The sequence below is a fragment of the Taudactylus pleione genome, unplaced genomic scaffold (genome assembly GCF_031769625.1).
Source record: "Taudactylus pleione unplaced genomic scaffold, aTauple2 ptg001008l, whole genome shotgun sequence".
NCBI classification, from domain to species: domain Eukaryota; kingdom Metazoa; phylum Chordata; class Amphibia; order Anura; family Myobatrachidae; genus Taudactylus; species Taudactylus pleione.
In genome coordinates, this window is record NW_028285409.1 from 214,315 (window position 1) to 221,017 (window position 6,703).

Consider the following 6,703-nt stretch of genomic DNA (forward strand, 5'->3'; position numbering starts at 1 on the left):
CATTCTGTATTTTAGCGATGTAAGGGGATGATTATATTCTAGAAAGTGGCTTGCCACCGGTTGTTCACTAACACCAGTGCTGCCCGGATGGCTGATCTGTGGACCGCCATCCTTTCCTTTAATTTTCCTGTCCGGTCATAAAATAATAATAATAATAATAATAATAATAATAATAATAATAATAATAATAAAATACATAAAATAGAAATATAAAATTATTATTAACATAACATTGTGCTTAGCTGCCATCCTTTAGATGAATGAAGTGGTGCTGTACACACCTGTATTTCTATGGTCTGCACCACTTCTGATGGCAGACACCAGCCATGGGGAGGTGGAATATGCACACATGATGAGGTAGCAGAGGTACTAGATGGGGAAAGAAGCATAGGGACAAATGGAGATGGTTGCAGAGGTACAGATGACAAAGGGGGCAGAGACATAGCAGGGGGAAGTATCAGAGGCACAGATAGAGGAGGACAGAAGGAAAATGTGGCAAAGGATGGGAAACAGGAATGAGGCATACCTGTAAGGGGAGGGGCAGAGGCACAGCATATAACGGTGGCAGAGGCACACATTGGTGGCGGTTTAGGGGAACACGTGGGGTGGGTAGGTGGAGAGGCACAGGTGAGGAACGTCTGAGTGCCTCTATTTAGCCCAGCGAGGGGAAGTAGGGGGCGGAGGAGAAAGGAGGAGCTGTGGGGGACCTTGGGGTGGGGCATCATGCAGAGTAGTCGGGAGAGGAAAGTGAAACTCAGCCGGACAGTGAGACTAAAGTCCCCTGCAAGAGTGGGGGAGGAGAGCACACACCACCAATGCCCCCATCTAAAATCTGGCTGGGTCTAATGATCAAAACTGAGGGGCCACTGGTGCTAACGATCCCAGCCCAAGCGGCTTCTGACTCACAGACAGAGACATGTGGCTGTGAGCGAGAGGCAGGCTGCAGCTGCGATCATCAGCACCAGCAGCCCATCTGTCAGATCTGTGCCCTGGCGCTTCCTTTACTTTCCTTTATGGGAGTGTTTAGATCCCCTTCAATATATGTACTTGGAAGTAGCGTTCCCGCTAGGCTGTTTTAGCGGGGCGCGGCGCCCTGCCCTCCTTCTGGAAGGCAAAAAGCGCCCTGCCCTCCAGAAGGAGGGCAAAAAGCGCCCTGCCCTAACAGCCTGCCGGAGCCGTCTTCACCCGCGGGTCGCAGTGTCCCGCGGGTGAAGAAATTTGCGGTGACCCGGTCACCGCCGGAGAATAGACGCCGGGCGTATGCGCCCAGCATCTATTCTCTCTGTCTGCAGGGCTTGGGGGCTGCCCGGCGTGTCCGTAAGTGCCGGGCACGCCCCCAAGAGTGACGAAAAGGGGACGCGTCTTATAGACACGCCCCCTTTTTGATGACCACGCCCCCTTCTCGCTCCGGCCCTGCGTCACGCCGGAGCTAGAGTGAACACTATGGAAGTGACGTGGATTGAGTGCAGTAAGGAATGACATTGGACAGTAACTAATGTCAGGGTACAAATAATGAAAGGGATCTATCCACTACCCTTCCTTTATACCCCTCAGCTCCATCTGCCGCCCAGCTCATCTGTCAGCGTGGCCTCCCAGCACAACCGGCTGACTGACGTATGCTGCGTATACGCGCAGCAATTTAAATGAACGATTTGAACAATAACGATATCGTTCATATCGTTATCGATCATTTTTTGCCTACCAACGATCAGCGATGTGCGGGCACGTATGGACGATAGCGATACCGTCCATCGGCCATGCATGCTGGCCAACCTGCTCGATATCGAGCAGGTTACTATAGGGACCTCGCTATAGTCATTGGTGTGCTGGATGATCGATATCGATCATCCAGTACACCAGGACGATCAGCCAGCGATATTGTTATCGCTGGCTGATCGGTCCGTGTGTACGGAGCTTTGTAGAGCACTTTCCGGCCCACTTAGCTCCGCCCACCTCATTTGTCAGCCCGCCCCTCAGCCCCGCAGGATGACTGCAGACTGTAATATATGCCTGGCCTCACACTTTAGCCTGCCGTGTGTAATTTAATGTGGTCCGGCCCCACTGCAGGCTGCCTCGGCTCACCGGGAATCTTCCTGCTGACTCCAACAGCCAATCCACCCCTGGCAGAAGACACGCAAATGCAGAAGGTCAATGCAGCGATCTTTAGCATCTGTGAGATATGGCAGCAAAAGACCCACCAGAGTGCCCATTAACACTACGACACCAGACACAGCGCCTCACCTGGGCTCTTGACGTACAGTCAGGTGAATAAATATTGGGACATTGACAGAATTTTCATATTTTGGCCTCTATTCACCACCACAATGGCTTTGAAATGAAACAAACAAGATGTGCTTTAACTGCAGACTTTCAGATTTAATTTGAGGGTAATTACATCCAAATCAGGTGAATGGTGTAGGAATTACAACGGTTCTATATGTGCCTCCCACTTTTTAAGGGGACAAAAGTAATGGGACAAACTAAACAATCCTAAATCTAACTTTCACTTTTAATACTTTGTTGCAAATCCTTTGCAGGCAATTACTGCCTGAAGTCTGGAACGCATAGACATCACCAGACGATGGGTTTCATCCCTGGTGATGGTCTGTCAGGCCTCTACTGCAAATGTCTTCAGTTCCTGCTTGTTCTTGGGGCATTTTACCTTCAGTTTTGTCTTCATCAAGTGAAATGCATGCTCAATCGGATTCAGGTCAGGGGATTGACTTGGCCATTGCATAACATTCCACTTTTTAGCCTTAAAAAACTGTTTGGTTGCTTTTGCAGTATGCTTCGGGTCATTGTCCATCTGCACTGTGAAGAGACGTCCAATGAGTTCTGAAGCATTTGACTGAATATGAGCATATAATAATGCCCGAAACACTTCAGAATTCATTCTGCTGCTTTTGGCAGCAGTCACATCATCAATAAATACAAGGGAACCAGTTCCATTGGCAGCCATACATGCCCACGCCATGACACTACCACCACCATGCTTCACTGATGAGGTGGTATGTTTTGGATCATGAGCAGTTCCTTTCCTTCTCCATACTCTTCTCTTCCCATCACTCTGGTACAAGTTGATCTTTGTCTCATCTGTCCATAGGATGTTGTTCCAGAACTGTAATGGCTTTTTTAGATGTTGTTTGGCAAACTCTAATCTGGTCTTCCTGTTTTTGTGGCTCACCAATGGTTTACATCTTGTGGTGAACCCTCTATATTCACACTTGTGAAGTCTTTTCTTGATTGTTGACTTTGACACATATACACCTACCTCCTGGAGAGTGTTCTTGATTTGGCTAACTGTTGTGAAGGGGTTTTTCTTCACCAGGGAAATAATTATTTTGTCATCCACCACAGTTGTTTTCCGTGGTCTTCCGGGTCTTTTGGTGTTGCTGAGCTCTCCGGTGCGTTCTTTCTTTTTAAGAATGTTCTAAACAGTTGATTTGGCCACACCTAATGTTTTTGCTATCTCTCTGATGGGTTTGTTTTGATTTTTCAGCCTAATGATGGCTTGCTTCACTGATAGTGACAGCTCTTTGGATCTCATATTGAGAGTCCACAGCAACTGATTCCAAATGCAAGTGTCACATCTAGAATCAACTCCAGACCTTAATTGATAATGAAATAATGAGGGAATAGCCCACACCTGTCTATGAAATAGCTTTTGAGTTGATAGTCCCATTACTTTTGGCCCCTTAAAAAGTGGGAGGCACATATAGAAACCGTTGTAATGCCTACACCGTTCACATGATTTGGATGTAATTACCCTCAAATTAAATCTGAAAGTCTGCAGTTAAAGCACATCTTGTTTGTTTCATTTCAAAGCCATTGTGGTGGTGAATAGAGGCCAAAATATGAAAATTCTGTCAATGTCCCAATATTTATCCACCTGACTGTAGCTAATTTGACACTGGAGTACTGGCAACATGTGGCGTGGTCCGGTGAGTCACGGTTCCAGTTGTTTCGGGCTGATAGTAGGGTTCAGATATGGCGCAAACAACATGAGGCCATGGACCCCAGTTGTCAACAAGGTACCGTCTAGGTTGGTGGTGGTTTCATAATGATGTGGGGTGTGTTCATCTAGCATGGGTTGGGGCCACCTGAAAATGTCACTGACCGTTAACCTCTACGTTGCATAGCTTTATGACCATCTGCAGCCCTTCATGGATTTCATGCACCCCCACAATGATGGAATATTCCAGCAGGATAATGCACCGTGTCATCGGTCCCAAGTCGTCTAGTATTGGTTCGAGGAGCATTCTGGAGAGATTTGACAAATGGTGTGGCCACCATGTTCTCCCAACATGAAATCAAATCTAGCATTTATGGGACGTGGTGGAGAGGTTCATTCCTGCATCTACAAATATCAGGGAGTTGTGGGAAGCTATCCAGACAGCATGGGTCACATCTCTCCAGAAGTCTTCCGTCCACTTGTGAAATCGATGTCATGTCGAGTTGCTGCACTTCACCAGTCTAGAGGGCTTTCTACACGATACTAGGCATCTATCCCATGAGTTTTAGCACTTTTTGTCAGCAGGGATTTATTACAGACATTGCTGCTGCAAGGGAGATCTGTCTCAGGAGATGTCAGATGCTGTTAGCTCTGTCACATGTAATCTAGCAATTCTAACAGTAGGAAAGACCAGACAGAGGCTCCCAGACTAAGCATATGTACATAAGGTAAACTTTCTAAGGCTGCACAATAGAGCTGGCCCTAGCCAATTTGGTGCCCTAGGCAAAATTTTGACTGGTCTCCCTATCAAATAATCCCACCACCAATCTAAGGCCCCTATTTATCAATGAAGTATAACCCCTTTAGCGCTTGCTAAAGGGGTTATGCCATCTTTTCTAGAGAAAACAGTTATAATCAAAGATTACCGCTGTTTGTCATTATAGCTCTCGCTATCTTTTATATATACACACATTTACATATATACATATACAATATATATATATATATATTAGTAACAAAAGTCAGGTGGCACTCAGAGTCTCAGTAAATCCATGGTTGCATGGTTGTACAGTGGGGTAAGTGCATATTGTTTTATGTGTTTATATGCCTTGTTGTATGTGTTTCACTTTGTTATGTTGTCCTGAGGAAGGGGTGGATCACCTCGAAACGTCGACCATTGACCATTAAATCCCTCTGGTGAGGGTATTGGATTTACTGAGACTCTGAGTGCCGCCTGACTTTTGTTACTATTACATTTTGGGGGTGCTGTCCTCCTTGGAGGGCACCAGAGCAAGTATTGGGCTTCTTGCCCTATGACACGGATAGTGGGAGTGCCGGTGCGCAGTATTGTATGTATGTATGTATGTATATACTATACGGACAGAGGTCGGCGCCACAAAATATAAACGGCAAGGGTGCACATCCAGAGACCAAAGCTGACCCCAAACGCAGAGAAGCGCAGCACTCCATGAACTTCAAGGAAATGACCACAGCACAATGCATAATTTTACGAACATTAAGCGCCGTATTCAATCAGAGGCGAAATCGGCCGTTTTCGCCTTCGTTTGCGAATCGGCCGATTTGTGAAAAACTGCGAAAAACTGACATTTTTCACCTAAAAACTGGAGAAACCTTTTCTCCAGCCTAGGGCAGGCGAAAAAATTTACAAAATCCCTATTTTTGGGTAAAAATGTGGGGATTTCTTACAGAACCCTTTGGACAGCCCCCCTAATGATAATTTAGCGAAAACATATTTCGTAAATTGCGTACTTTGTCAAAAATCAGGCGCTGAAATTTCAGTCTAAATTTTTTTTCCCCGTAAAAAATGTGTTTAACGTATCGGGTCTGGTATTTCGGAGGGCCATAAGGCTGCGCCAAGTGTTTTAAACATCGCACGTGGCTGGCGCAGGTGGTTCTTTAAAACCACTAAAAAACCACCTGTGCCGGCAACGTACGATGTTTAAAACACTTGGCGCATCTTTATGTCCCTTCAAAATACCAGTCCCAATACATTAAATGCATTTTTCACAAAATTTAAATAAATTTCAGCTGTCATTTTTCGCCAAAGCACGCAATTTATGTAAAAATGTTTTGCCAAAGTATCATTGGGGGGGGCTGTCCAAAGGGCTCTGTAAGAAATCCCCACATTTTTACACAAAAATAGGGATTTTGCCCATTTTCCACCTTTTTAAAAATGAAGGAAAGTTTTCTCCATTTTTACATGATGGCGATAATATCGCCGAAAAATCGGGTGATTGAATACGGCCCTATGCCTTGTGCCGTGGTTATTTCCTTGAAGTCCACAGAGTGCTGCAATTACTTCATTTGAGATAGATGAGAGATAGATCTCTATCTATCTATATATATATATATATCTATTTGAGATATATCTATTTGAGATACATTATATATATATATAGATATATATATATAATATGCAAATGGCCCGGCACTCTGCAAACCCTAGTCAGGGTATATACCTTGCTCCAGGTGCCCTCAGAGGGTAGAGATCACTCCCCTCAATGAAGTCGACAATGGATCAGCGGCACTCAGGAGTCTTTAAAAGTTAGTGAAGAAAAGGTGTCTTTATTTCGACGTTTCGGGGTCAAGTGACCCCGTCTTCAGGAACACACACAGGTTCCTAAAGACGGGGTCACTTAACCCCCGAAACGTCGAAATAAAGACACCTTTTCTTCACTAACTTTTAAAGACTCCTGAGTGCCGCTGATCCATTGTCAACATATATATATA